Here is a 15,341-nt window from a genome sequence, read left to right on the forward strand (position 1 = left end):
TGGCATTGCTTTACACATGTTGGTCAAATGACGGATGCGTAATTCCGCTTGGAATCATTGCGCAATGATCGCAAAAATTAGAATTGCGCATACACGTTAACATGGGTTTGCTGTAAGTGGCATTGCTTTACACATGTTGGTCAAAATGAAATGTGAATTATTATATATGTGAAGAATACAGTATTCTTATTTTCAATATTATACATAATAAAAAAAAGACTAGCAGAATCAAAATTAATAATAAACTATTTCCATCAATTGATGAGAATGAAATAACACAAAAAATTAATTAAAGCTACAGTAAACAACACAACTGATTGAAAATAAGAGCACAGGATATATTTATCATGAATTTAATTGAGGAAACAATTAACTCATGAGACTACCAAAAGATTAATAGTTTTTAATTGATTTGCTAATAATTTAAAGATTTTAAACATGGCATGATTTGTATTAATGATATCCAATCCTCATTTAATATATTACAGATCTGGATGTTGGTGCTGGAACCTCAAGCCAGGGCTTGTCACAGTATGGTATGTCTCATTTTAATTGACATTTGTCTTAGAAACATGGACAGAACATTACATACTAAATCCACATTGTTCAATATTTATATGTATCTGCAAAATGTATTAGTAAAATATTTACAAATAAGAATAAAAAAAAAAAAAACATAGGATTACATTGTATCTATCAGTGGAAAATCCCAGAATACCATACTTTAGGATTACACCAAAAATACATAAAACTACTGTTGACCCTCCAGGGAGGCCAATAGTGGCTAGTAATGGCTCTCTCTGTGAGAGACTAGGTGAATGGCTGGATCATATACTACAACCAGTTGTTCTAGCTCTTCCAGGCTACATTAGAGACAGTTCTCATCTTATACAACAACTTACAGATATAACATGGGAAGAACAATATCTATGGTTAACAATAGATGTAACTGCTTTATATTCTAATATTCCCCATGATTTGGGTCTAGAATCTTTATCTAATATGCTTTACAGACACACTGACTATGATAGCAGTTTTATAACTTTCATCATTACAATTACTGAGTTCTTGTTATCACATAACTATTTTGTCTACAGAGGTGACTACTATCTACAAAAAAGTGGTACGGCCATGGGGGCAAAATTTGCCCCCGCTTTTGTAAATATCTACATGGGCTGGCTTGAATATTGTTTAATTTTCTCTGACCACTGTCCCTTTGCAGACAATCTAGTTATGTATGGCAGATTTATAGACGATCTGATAATAATTTGGAAAGATGTAGGTTCCTATACTGTGGACAACTTTCTTGGATATATGAATGCAAATAAATTTAACCTCAAATTTACCAGTCTCAGTAACAGGACAGAAATAGACTATCTAGACATTCATCTTAATATTGATACTAATAACCAAATAATGACCTCAATATATAGGAAACCCTTAGCAAAGAATACAATACTACATGCAAACTCTTGTCATATACCACATGTTAAGAAAGGTATACCTAAGGGCCAATATTTGAGAATACGTAGGAATTGTTCCAATTTGGCTATGTATTTAAAACAGGCTGATGAATTGACTGATAGATTAATACTAAGAGGTTATAATAGACAAAGTCTTTTACATATACAACAACAAGTATCAAAAATTGACAGAAATAGTCTATTTCGTAGTACTAAGAATGTCAGAACTAAAATACAGGATGATAATATATTATTCATTACCAAATATAGCCTACAATATAAAGAGATATGCAACATCATCTCCAGAAATTTACCAATATTACATGTAGATGATAATCTAAAATCCATAACCAATCACAGAAAATTAAAATTTATAGCGAGAAGAGTCCAAACTCTAGGTGATCTGACTAAAAGAGATATGTCAGATAGAGATACCATTGAACCAAAATCAAAATGGCTCAATCGTACTTATGGTTTCTACAAATGTGGACATAAACCATGTAAAAGTTGTGCATATACTCGAAAAGAGAACACTTTCAGTTCAACACATACAGGTAAAATATATGATATAAGAAGTAGAATTGACTGCACCTCCCAGTATGTTATATATTTGATTACTTGCCAATATTGCTGTCATCAATATGTAGGTATTACTACTAGAAATTTAAAAGAAAGAATTAGACAACATCTCTTATCCTTGGAAGAGAAAGAACCTAAGACCCCAGTAGCTAAACATTTTAGAACACATGGTAAAGGAACTAAATATTTCTCTTTTGTAGGAATAGAGAGTATACAAAAATCTGCTAGAGGAGGAAATAGAACAGACCTTCTACTCAAGAGAGAAGTTTATTGGATAATTGAATTAAATACGAGAATTCCTTATGGTATGAATAAGAGGCTGGATGTGGATGCATTTATTGCATAAACATATTCTTTATATTATTATGGATTGGTATTTACTGTGTTATATGATTATGGATTGGTATTTACCGTATGACTAAAGCAGAATTATCATTTCTGACGAATAGCTTGAAAATTTATTCAAGAATAGGGTGACAGTTACTATAATCTACCAAAAAGGTCTTATACCTACAGTTTCTACTGCATTAAGGATCTCTTATAGTTAGATACTAAGTTACTTTAACTGTTTAAATTCTCTAAATTAATATTTTGCTAAATCCTAGGTACTCTAATTATTGATAGGTTTGGATTGACATATATAGATAGACAGAGCATATTAATAACTAAGAGATGTCTACACTAGGGTCCATATACATTAAATTTATCTTTTCCCATCCCCAAATAAGTAAATCCAAAGGATTAAACATTAAATAAAGCAAGAACAAATAGAATTCTTGATAATATCCCATGGACTTAATGTCAACAATAATCTACTCTTCTCACCAATTTTTAGATATATTACATTATAATAATATACATACACTTATAATGATGTGTACAGTATATGGTTATATCTTCTTAACTTACCATCCTAGCTTTAATAGCTAGTTAGAGTTGAATTTAGTTAGAGGCATATACATACACTATAATAAAGTCACCATTTGACACTCACCTTTACTTGTGATGGTAGTGTAGATTAATATTCTTTTGGTATTTTATATTTGTGAACATATGTAAAAAAAAAAAAAAATTTTTTTTTTTTTTTTTTTACCAATTAAATCTGTTAGCAACAATTAGAATTGATATACTATATACAGATTATTTGCTAACTATTGGTATAGACTACACATGCTTCCTAACTATTATAATTTATTTTTATGTGATGCTTTCTTTTTCCCTTATTAAAAAATAAAAAATAACCTAAGTATCAATGGTCACACTTAGTGATAAGTTCTAATAATATATTCCTGATTTATTAATATTGGTTATTTTTGTTTTATGTTAGCTATTTTGTAACATTGCTACTGCTTTTACAAACTGTTGTCATTATTTTTATTTCATATTTTTATTATTGTTATAATTATTATTTGATTGGATTTATATGTACAACCTGTTTTCTAATTTGTATGTATCTAGCTAATTTTTCATTGTTAGTGAGTTTATCATCATGTATCAATATAATGCTGCACACATGGTTATATGTATATACATTCTTGCCACTGCCTGTCTTTAAGGGGGTGTGTTAGTTGTACTTTCTTCTTATTGGTGCAGCTCAGCTTTATTAGGGACTCACCTGTGGTGTCTTATCACCTCTGATGAAGCGCAGGTACGCCTGCGCGAAACATGTCAGGTGTTCTTTTTTGCTGACTATGTCCTGTCTAGATGAATAAACACTTTTGGTATTAACAGCACCTTGGTCGCCTGAGCAGTGTTTGCTTTTGTTTTTCATTTGTTCAATATTTATATGTATCTGCAAAATGTATTAGTAAAATATTTACAAATAAGAATAATAAAAAAAAAACATAGGATTACATTGTAATACTAATCTGAATTTTTATAGATTTTAAGATATCCCATCTATTCTTGATATCTTCATTTTAATGTAAGATTCTTTGAATGTCCAATATATATTCTTCCCCTGTGTATTGCTTAATCTTATTTGGATACATTTTGACAAAATACACACACTTTTGCATATGTTTTTTTATTTTAAAAATATAGATTCAATTTTTGAAATTGATCACATCATTTAAGGGACATGCCAACTAAATTTTACATTGAATGATTTGGAAACGTGATTTTATTGTTTTGTTTAAACATTTTATGAGCTACATTGGTTCAGTCTATTGTTTTATTTCTTCTAAAAAAATATTGATTTTGGTTTAGGTTAAACAATGCATTACTGGTATTATCCGGCAGTTTTTTTCTGCATAAATTGGCATTTTGACAAAAGTTAAAATCATGTGTTCAGATAACAGAAGTACATAGTTTCAAAAAGTATACAATTACACATTTTGAGCTTCATGTCCCTTTAATAGAGGAAAATTAAATAATTCTTAGGATATCCTTAACTAACATATTAGATTGTAATTGCATGCTCCATCCCATTCATTACATCAACATATGGAGTAGAGAATTCATTAACAGCAACATTGTCAAATCAATATATTTTTATATTAAAGGGACACTGAGCTAAAATTATTAATGTTGTCATTCAGATAGAGCATGCAATATTAATCAACATTTAAATATAATACTATAATAATATTTTAAATATTCTATTGCTAATGTATTTTAAAATCAAGAATGTACGTTTATCTGCAGCTCCATTTTGGTTGACCAACCTGGGTTTTTATTGATGATTGGTGGATACCTTCAACAAACAATATTTATTGAATTCAATTTTGCTTATCTGCCTTTAAGATTAAAATGTAGCAAAATTTAAATTATAATAGGAGTCAATGTTAAATCATTTGTAACAGTTTGAACAGTGAAATCAATGATTGAAATAAATCATGTCAGTGTCCCTTTAATAAACAATAGATTCATTAATCCTTACATTCTTTGGATTAGACAAAATTGATATATAATTCACATATTCACTGTTGGAGTTACTTTATAGATATAAGCATACTCTAACAGCACCATGATTACATATTTGTACTAATCAATTTGGTTTGGTATTGTGATCAATATGTTTTGTGTCCTAAACAAGATTACTGTACATTGCACAAATGGCTCGATGTGCCACATGTCTTTGTTTATATTTGTCAACAGCTGTTATTCAAAATGTGGCTTGTGTGTATTCTTTTAAGAACATTGATCAATGGGTATATTTAGATATGCAATAGCATTGTATGAGATGAGTTTGATGTCTAATATAGTCACAAATTAAACATATGTTAAATACATCATTTTTAAAAGAATCCCCTTGATTCAATCAAGCATTTTTTTTTCTAATGACTGCTCTATTCTTCACATTTTCAAGTTGATTATTCTTATAAATCGTGACAGATGTGATTTAGTGCTATCCCAAATGTGTTCACTAATATATATCTATATCATTCATAGAGAGAGTTGTTGTGGGGAGCCCAGAGGGATCCAGCACCAACACAGAGCTGCCTTTGCGGTCTTCTGGTAAGTCCATTGACTCATTTATATGTCATTGAAGGTATATTGGTAATCAATATTATGAGCATGATTCTGATGAAGCATAACATTTGAAACAAACATATAATTTACTCCTCTGATTATATATTAATTTTAATTTAATATTGAAAGATTAAGTATTAAAACTTTCTTAGTCTACACCTTTGTTATTCAGAAGATGTATAGCATATGTTTGTTTCCATATTCAATTTTGACAACAATCATCAAGTGATACACACATGAGAAATCTTAAATGTTCAATGTACTATGCTTTTATGATTTGAAAATTAATACAAACAATAAACCGAAAATCTGAATAATTGAGAATAACAAATCTAATGTCATTTGTATGCTCCATCAAAATGATGTAAATCATAACTTTGGGTGTGTATATCTTTAATGCAACATTGATGTGTGTCTTTGAGCAACAGTAACATATGTTATAATATCTGATCCTAACATGTGCACAACATGTTATGTTTTACAGAGATTGATTTAACATGTGGGACGGAGGAGGAAGAGGCTCCCTTGAAGTCTGATGGCATGTGAAATATATCTAACATGTATCCAACATGTTTCTTTATTGGAAATCATTTTATTGAAGACATTCAAAGTCTACAGCTTTTGCACTTTAAAAAGGAATATTATTTGTCTGTTCAAATACACTACTGCCCCTTTATATATCAGGCAGCATGAAGATATGCTTGGATTTGTTTAAATATTTGGATTTCTAATTCATGCCATCATGATGTCACATGCATATTCCAGGCCAAACCACAATAATAATTTTATAATTGTACAGACAGTCATTGCTATTCATCTGAGTGCCTATATGCATACCATATCCTCATATCCTCATGTCATCATTGTTTAGAAATTCAAACACACTTCTAAGTATATTGCAAACATAATCAAGTTGAAATGCATTGATTTGATTTCATGATGTATGAGATGTTAATATATTTTTAATATTTATTTCAGATGGATCCTCCTCTTCTGGTCATCATTTTTCCGCCCCTGCCCAATCCCCTGCCCAGTCCCCTGCCCAGTCCCCTGCCCACTCCCCTGCCCCTCCACAGACCACAGACCCTCCCGGCGCTTCCCATTTTTCCTATCCTGTCCCTCCCCCTTCGCCGCTCTCCCCGTCTTTTGGCCCGTACAGCTACCCCAGCTGCCCAGCCCCCAACTCACCACTCCCCAGCTGTACGGGCTACCCCAGAGCAGCAGCCTATCCCTCCCCAACCCAATCCCATCCCTCCCCCCTGTCTCAACCTTCATTGTCCTGGGTGTCGGATTGTCCTTCCCAGGCACAGCTGTAAGTATCATTCAAAATCAACATTATAAGATACTTAAAGGTACACTGAAGGCAAATTGTTTCTATTGTGATTAAAATAGAGCATGCAATGTTAATCAAATTTATAATTTACTACTCTTATCAATTATTCTTCATTCTCTTGCTATCTTTATTGAAACAAAGAAATGCCTCTAATTATTTTTTATTAAAACAAAATCTGGACATCATTTATTTATTGTTGGATAAATGTATCCATCAATCAGCAGGGACAACCAAAGTTGATAGCCAAAAATGGCCTGCCCTATAAACTTACATTCTTGCATTTAAAATATAGCTAGAGAATTCAAACATTTAAAGAATACGAGTAAATTAATAATTCTTTTTAATGTCATGCTCTATCTGAATCAGTAACTAAAATATTTAGGTTTAGTGTCCCTTTAATTTGATATCACTACATATACCAATCACCACTACTTGGATCCAACAATTTATGTACAAATGTTCATACATTATCTCTTGTATAACCCAGTGGGAATGTAATTTCTTCTGGTTGCTGTTTAAACAGCTTGTCCTCAACGCCAAAATGTTTAAGGATAGGTGTGCCTACCACAGTATAACTAAAATATTTAAATTGCTAAAGTACAATGTAAATCTTTTTACAAGATTTTAGAAACTCAAGCTGTAAAAGTGGATCATCAAAAACCAATTAAATGGGACAACATGTTGGAGTAAAATGTCCCTTTAATGGTTTAGGTCTGTCTGAATAACATATTTCATGTGTAAATAATCAATTTCATCAAATTAATTTAAAGAATGATTTGTCTTTATGATGACAATATATCTTAGCTTATTTTTTTGTCTGTTGTGTAATTATCCTTAATATATATTTTTTTTCTTTATTTTAGGCTGTGACTCAACATGGCTCATGCTAGAAGGTCTAGCATGCGTAGAGCAGGCCGTGTTGAGGAACGCAGCTGTCCTGAGAGGGATGAGTGACACCATGCAGGCCCAGCTACAGGTTCAGCATTTGACTCTCCGTCAGATGAGACGGTGGAATTCAATGCTTGAATCTCTAGCTGGACAGGCACAGGACGATGAAGGGGATGACCAGTAAGTGGAGGATCTGGAGATGCTCCAAGGGCGCAGATAAGAATCCTCCGTCCACATGTTGATGTTTGTTTCTATGGTTGCCATTTGGCCTTTTTTTATTGTTATTGTTGTGCCTGTTGCACTCTTTTACCTTGTCATATGTCTCCAATGGGGCTATGCTGGCCCTTGGCAACTCTCTTCATTGACTGTGATGCACTCTGTTACCTTGTCATATGGCTCCAATGGGGCTATGCTGGCCCTTGGCAACTCTCTTCATGGAATGTGATGCACTCTGTTACCTTGTCATATGTCTCCAATGGGGCTATGCTGGCCCTTGGCAACACTCTTCATGGACTGTGATGCACTCTGTTACCTTGTCATATGGCTCCAATGGGGCTATGCTGGCCCTTGGCAACTCTCTTCATGGACTGTGATGCACTCTGTTACCTTGTCATATGTCTCCAATGGGGCTATGCTGGCCCTTGGCAACTCTCTTCATGGACTGTGATGCACTCTGTTACCTTGTCATATGGCTCCAATGGGGCTATGCTGGCCCTTGGCAACTCTCTTCATGGACTGTGATGCACTCTGTTACCTTGTCATATGTCTCCAATGGGGCTATGCTGGCCCTTGGCAACTCTCTTCATGGACTGTGATGCACTCTGTTACCTTGTCATATGTCTCCAATGGGGCTATGCTGGCCCTTGGCAACTCTCTTCATGGACTGTGATACACTCTGTTACCTTGTCATATGGCTCCAATGGGGCTATGCTGACCCTTGGCAACTCTCTTCATGGACTGTGATGCACTCTGTTACCTTGTCATATGTCTCCAATGGGGCTATGCTGGCCCTTGGCAACTCTCTCCATGGACTGTGATGCACTCTGTTACCTTGTCATATGTCTCCAATGGGGCAATGCTGGCCCTTGGCAACTCTCTTCATGGACTGTGATGCACTCTGTTACCTTGTCATATGTCTCCAATGGGGCTATGCTGGCCCTTGGCAACTCTCTTCATGGACTGTGATGCACTCTGTTACCTTGTCATATGTCTCCAATGGGGCTATGCTGGCCCTTGGCAACTCTCTTCATGGACTGTGATGCACTCTGTTACCTTGTCATATGTCTCCAATGGGGCTATGCTGGCCCTTGGCAACTCTCTTCATGGACTGTGATGCACTCTGTTACCTTGTCATATGTCTCCAATGGGGCTATGCTGGCCCTTGGCTACTCTCTTCATGGACTGTGATGCACTCTGTTACCTTGTCATATGTCTCCAATGGGGCTATGCTGGCCCTTGGCAACTCTCTTCATGGACTGTGATGCACTCTGTTACCTTGTCATATGGCTCCAATGGGGCTATGCTGACCCTTGGCAACTCTCTTCATGGACTGTGATGCACTCTGTTACCTTGTCATATGTCTCCAATGGGGCTATGCTGGCCCTTGGCAACTCTCTCCATGGACTGTGATGCACTCTGTTACCTTGTCATATGTCTCCAATGGGGCTATGCTGGCCCTTGGCAACTCTCTTCATGGACTGTGATGCACTCTGTTACCTTGTCATATGGCTCCAATGGGGCTATGCTGGCCCTTGGCAACTATCTTCATGGACTGTGATGCACTCTGTTACCTTGTCATATGTCTCCAATGGGGCTATGCTGGCCCTTGGCAACTCTCTTCATGGACTGTGATGCACTCTGTTACCTTGTCATATGTCTCCAATGGGGCTATGCTGGCCCTTGGCAACTCTCTTCATGGACTGTGATGCACTCTGTTACCTTGTCATATGTCTCCAATGGGGCTATGCTGGCCCTTGGCTACTCTCTTCATGGACTGTGATGCACTCTGTTACCTTCTCATATGTCTCCAATGGGGCTATGCTGGCCCTTGGCAACTCTCTTCATGGACTGTGATGCACTCTATTACCTTGTCATATGTCTCCAATGGGGCTATGCTGGCCCTTGGCTACTCTCTTCATGGACTGTGATGCACTCTGTTACCTTGTCATATGTCTCCAATGGGGCTATGCTGGCCCTTGGCTACTCTCTTCATGGACTGTGATGCACTCTGTTATCTTGTCATATGTCTCCAATGGGGCTATGCTGGCCCTTGGCTACTCTCTTCATGGACTGTGATGCACTCTGTTACCTTGTCATATGTCTCCAATGGGGCTATGCTGGCCCTTGGCTACTCTCTTCATGGACTGTGATGCACTCTGTTATCGTGTCATATGGCTCCAATTTTCCTGATCTTTAAAAGATTATTTATAAACGTTGTTGATGTTTTCTGACATACTAATAAAAGACATGTCATTGCACAATTCTTTGTCCTCTTTATTCATGTCATTGATTGAAACCTCTAGTTTATCTGGTTGATCCTTAAAGGGACCTTAGCAAAACTAATGGTGTTTCCTGAATCATATATGTAATACAATTGTAAATGACTTTAAGATTAACATCTCCAATGTAATTTTATTATTTGTCTTTATATATTTTTCGTAAAGCTTTATCATTGCATGATTATGATTAGCATAGTAATTCTTTTATATATGTATATATAGATTGTTATTTGTGTATATATATATGTATATTGCAAATTTCACATCCATGTGTGTATTTATAAACTCTGCATGAATTGATGCACCTTTATCAAATGATCTGAGGATTGATACAATGATATAATCCCTGTAAAGTGTTCATTTTATTGAAATAGTATTGTCTCTGTGTATCCTCTTTTTACAAATAAAAATCATGTCCCTTTAAGTGATGCTGAGCACAATTGTTCATGAATGGATTTCCATTTCTAAAGCGTTTTTGTCCTTTTTACATGAACAAGGACATATAATCTTATTAATAAACAATCTTATTGTAATGTTGACAGCACATGTATTTCATTTTCAATTCTATCTTATTGTAGTAGTGTAACCAAATCAATCTCTGTGTGTAATGCGCATATTTTAGATGAGGAATATGTTTTTTCAAATATTTGAAAAAAATACTTCTCCTTCCATATATGGCTATAGGTAGGCTTACCATATTTCAACTTGAATAAATGACACGTTTGATCAATACATGTGTCATTATTGTTATTCCAAAACAATCTAAACATATCTTAAAACATCAATGGCATATGTATTTCTCATGTGTATCTTTTAAATGTTAAAGATATACACCATAGCTATAGTTAAAGGGACAGTCAAGTCCGAAAAGATGATTCATGATTTCGTGACATTCCTAGATAGCAATATAGACACATACTAGTTACTAAAATATAAATACGTTTCTTATTGATATGCCAAGCTGTCAACTGAGTCCTTGTATTGGCTGCGGTTTTTCAGCGATCTCGGATGCGCCATGTTGCTTAAGACGTCACCTGCCAGGCTGTCCAATGATTCCTTGGATTGACTGACGGTTTTACGCGATCAAGGATGCACCTTTTATTGGATGGCATTTTTACGCGATCAAGGATGCGCCTTTTTTTGGATTGCATTCTTACGTGATCAAGAATGCGCCTTTTATTGGATTGCGTTCTTACATGATCAAGGAAGCGCCATGTTAATTAAGACGTCACATGCAAAGGTAAAAAAATGTGTGATTGTATTACATAGTCCCGCAATATTTGTTTGTGCACGTTACACATGTTTGTTAATGAGAAGAAAAGTTTAAAAACATGGCGAATATGGATTGTTTGCATCATGTTACATTGTTGACCCATAGTTGATAAAGACCACCACATTCTCTTTTGCTGGATGTCTGGTTGAATAAACGAACGAAAGAAAAATCTTTTCATGCATAAGATATTTCGAGGCAAGTGCAAATCTCTATAGTTCATCTTGTTTAATATGTTTGTCAACAATATGTTCCTTTTTATGAAAAATTATTGTTGTGTTTAATGTTAAAGATATCTAATTCATAAAGATGCGCTATTGTATTAGAATAAAGTAATCAATATGCATTTATCTTTATCATATGCTAAATATATGATGCCGACTTCTTCTAAATGTAATTTCGTCATATATATTATTAAAGGTTCATTAGACACTCACATTAAAAACCAAAATATTTTATTTGGTCTCTAGTTATATAGTCCATTGTTTACCAAATACATGTCTACTTTGCTTCTGTTCAAATAAAATTGAAGTAATTTTCAGTCTCCTGGCCAAGCCTCAAAGTTTCATGTGAGTACCATCTCCAGCTTTCTCCTGTTTGTGTAAAGGGTCTTTTCATATGTTAATGATGGGGTATTGTCTTGTTTTACGGTTGTAATGGGGGTTCATCTATCTTTTCAATAGAGATAACCCGATTTTATTTAAAAAAGTGTTTAAAAAAGTGTTTAAAGCTTTTTAATATTGATTTTGATATCAGTATATGTTAATGTTGTTGTTTCTAGTAGTGTCTATTACATGCAGTTCTGTTAAAAAGATTGTATACTGTCCCTTTAATGCAAATGTTGATTTTTGTATCATGTATGAATTCCACATTGGTTAATCTCCAAATATATTATTGTTAGCATATTTTTTTTTTCACTCCTAAAAGGACTTTAAACCATATTCATTGTTAAAACAAATGTCTTTCTAAAAAAAAATAAACACAATAATGTCTCTTTAAGAAAATAGACTTTATTTAACACGTCAATATAAATCTTTTTTCAATATTTCTTGTTTGAACAAGTACATGTAGATATACCAACATTCACCAAATATTATATGTTAGCATATGTTATTTTGTTAAAGGGACAGTTTAGAAACAAATAATGTTTAGCATTATTAAAAAAGTCAATTTTGTAATATCAATGATATCAAAGGTTTCTCACCAATTAATCATTTGTCTGTGTTTATTTTTATTTGCTAGCTAAACCTATGATGTTTGTGTGCTCATTTCTTAGAGCTTGAAGAGTGCATGTAATCAGAATGCAATTTGACCACTAGAGGGAATTTGGATAGCATTGGTATATCTAAAACCTTGAGCTCATACAGCATATTTACCATGTATTGATCATTGATTGTGTAAAATGTTGTTATGTCAGAACAACAAATAAGTGGTCATTTTTCATAGGCATAGATACAAGGGTAAGCACATAAGTCACACGTATTTCTCCATGTTTTGTTGTTTCCAACTTGATAATGCGTAATACAGTGTTTTCTTTGTAATCAATAATGTCCTGACTGTCCCTTTACGCTGTGTTATTGGCATTCAAACAGTAATATGCCATCATGGATAATTGTAATGGTCATTTTGTTTGTGATTCGGGAAACAGTTTGGACATCACATCACAGAAACCAATCAATATCATGAACAAAGATAGGTATGTGATGTGGTTTTCACACACTTATAACCCACACTCTGCAAACAATCTGCCTCCATGGACCCGGTCCCATAGAAGTAGATTATATACAGAGTGTGGTCCACAAGTGTATGAAAACCACATCAACACATACCTATCTATTACACATTAAATAAAAAAAAACATTAAACATGAAAACAAATACTTACTTCCTCTTCCTTCCCCTCTTCCCACGGGGCTGAGGCTCTGGGAGGGTCAACTGCCGACTCCGACGAGTTCTCATTGGAGATGTTGTGGGAAGAGTGGAAGGAAGAGTACTGGGACGACCAAGGTGAGGTGAGGAGGAGATGGCCGAGGAGATGGCCCGGCAGGAGAAGATGGCCCGGCAGGAGAAGATGGCCCGGCAGGCGGCCCAGGAGCAGGAGGCTCAGCAGCAGGCGGCCCAGGAGCAGGAGGCTCAGCAGCAGGAGGCACAGGAGAAGGAGGCCCAGGAGCAGGAGGCCCAGGAGCAGGAGGCTCAGCAGCAGGAGGCCCAGGAGCAGGAGGCCCAGGAGCAGGAGGCCCAGGAGCAGGAGGCAGACCAGCAGATGGCGGACCAGGAGCAGGAGGCAGACCAGCAGGAGGCAGACCAGCATGCGCCTCCCGGAAGAAATTAAACATCTCTTGTTGGAGTCTAAAGGTTCTGTTTTGGGCTTCTTCTATTCGAGTAAGGCGTTGCATGATTTGGGTTTGGCCTTCAATGATTTTGTTTTGTCCTTCAATAATTCTATTTCTGCCTTCTATATTTTGGATCCGGGAGTTACGCATCTGATCAATGTAGTCTAGTAGAACCCGCACCTCCGCTATTTCCTCTTGTTGTGCATGGCGGAGTGCCCTTGCACGGCGGCCTGCTGGTGCATGGCGGCCTGCTGGTCCTTGAGGGGCCTCTGCTTCCGCGGCCTCTTCCTCTGCTTCTGGGGCCTCTTCGACAAGGGGGGTCTCTTCGTCAAGGGGGGCCTCTTCGTCAAGGGGGGCCTCTTCCCTCCGAGGTGGAGATTCATTCCCACCACTCTCATCCCGGGGAAAAGGAGGAGCCGGTAGTTGCTGTGCTGCCTCCTCCCCAGACTCTGTATATTTGAAAAAGGAAAAAAAATATATATTAGCATATTTCCAAATAAAGGTTTAAATTACTTAGCTTACGATACAATTACAAATGCAGCCTCATTAATCCACTTTGAAATCTAACAATCAATACGATGTCCTCATTTTCTAAACCGTGTTTGTGATATCTCTGGTCAATCTGAATGTTTTAGCGTTTGTTTTCAGTCTGTTTAAATGCACACCTAACCTATAGCCTAGATACTAATGTAACCACAAAGTAATTGTGAATGTGTGTAAACAACGTAATAGCATCAATCTGATTCTTAAAGGGACATGAAACCCAATGTTTTATCTTTCATGATTTAGAAGCATACAATTATAATCAACTTTCTAATGTACTTTTCTTATCTAATTTGCTTCATTCTCTGGATATTCTTTGCTGAAAAGCATATCTAGATATGCTTAGAAGCTGCTGATTGGTAGCTGCATATAGCTGCCTCCTGTGATTGGTTCACCGTGTGCATGGCTATTTCTTCATTAAAGTATATCTAAAGAATGAATCAAATTCGGTAATATAAGTAAATTGGAATGTTGTTTAAAATTGTATTCTCTACCTTAATCATGAAAGGAAATGTTTGCGTATAGTGTCCCTTGAAATACAATACAGTATGTTAATTTTTTCTTAAATGAGCTTACCGTCAGATGAGAATGGCAGGTTCCCGGTATCAATTCTTCCGATACCGACTATATCCACCTCAGAGATGCTGGGACGCAACATTTCCTCCCATCGGCAGTAATCGATTTCCAGTGCAGGGCCGCCACCGGTTCCTGCGGCATGTTGGGCCTCCCAGCTTAACTTTTTCTTAAGAACCATCTTGCAGTCCCGGTAGCGATGTTTAATAGAGTCCATATCTCTGTTCCGGCCACCCACTGCATTGACTGCATTCCTTATCTCCTGCCAGAGCTTCCTCTTCTCAGTTGGGGTGGTCTTCTGATGCTGCAGCCTCCTATACCTGGCCATATAGGCTTCTACGAGGGCCTCCTTCTCCTCCATAGAAAACCTTGCCTCCCTAGTCACCTT

The sequence above is a fragment of the Bombina bombina genome, chromosome 6 (assembly GCF_027579735.1).
Source record: "Bombina bombina isolate aBomBom1 chromosome 6, aBomBom1.pri, whole genome shotgun sequence".
Lineage (NCBI taxonomy): Eukaryota > Metazoa > Chordata > Amphibia > Anura > Bombinatoridae > Bombina > Bombina bombina.